Below are 566 nucleotides of genomic sequence, written 5' to 3' on the forward strand. Positions count from 1 at the left end.
CTACTGTAAGTTTCTTTGTACAACTTTTCTCCTTAATATATACCCCGATAGGAAAAGCCTCCATACATAGCATAAACTCAAAAGAAAATGTCAAAAAAAGAGAAAGAGAGGACACAGAAGTATCACGTGACAGGCCTCCATCTAAGCTACAAGACACCCATTTTCTATAGCGTTAGCGTCGCGGCGTCCTATGGGGTTCGCGCTGTGCCTTATGACCGTGGTGTGGGAACCTCCGCCAGCCAAACAAAGTATCATTTCCAACCTGTTGTCTTTTAATATGGTATTCAACACGCGGTGAGATAGAAGAGGCCTTGGTATTTATTTATTTTTTTTCTATTAATCCATCATCAGTTTAATATTGTGGTTGGGAAATTAGCTTCTTAAATGAACATTGTTCAGGAGCCGTTACCTGGATTAGGAAACTTACATCTGTTTTCCGTCTGGTATTACATGTGCTTCTTATGTTAATATGAGGTTTTATCCGTTTTTGGTAACATTGCATACTTATCTAATCAGAGCTTGATTACTAATCCAGATCGTTAACCTTCCCTGTTTGGCAACTCTCT

At 39.2% G+C, this 566-nt stretch overlaps 1 protein-coding gene across 1 annotated transcript in view; it reads right to left on the reverse strand.

The window, feature by feature from the left end:
- Nucleotides 1-566, reverse strand: part of LOC119587920 (homeobox protein B-H1-like) — a gene marked incomplete in the record, with an annotated part of 81,102 nt that overhangs the window by 33,418 nt on the left and 47,118 nt on the right.

This window comes from Penaeus monodon, chromosome 23, assembly GCF_015228065.2.
Source record: "Penaeus monodon isolate SGIC_2016 chromosome 23, NSTDA_Pmon_1, whole genome shotgun sequence".
NCBI classification, from domain to species: domain Eukaryota; kingdom Metazoa; phylum Arthropoda; class Malacostraca; order Decapoda; family Penaeidae; genus Penaeus; species Penaeus monodon.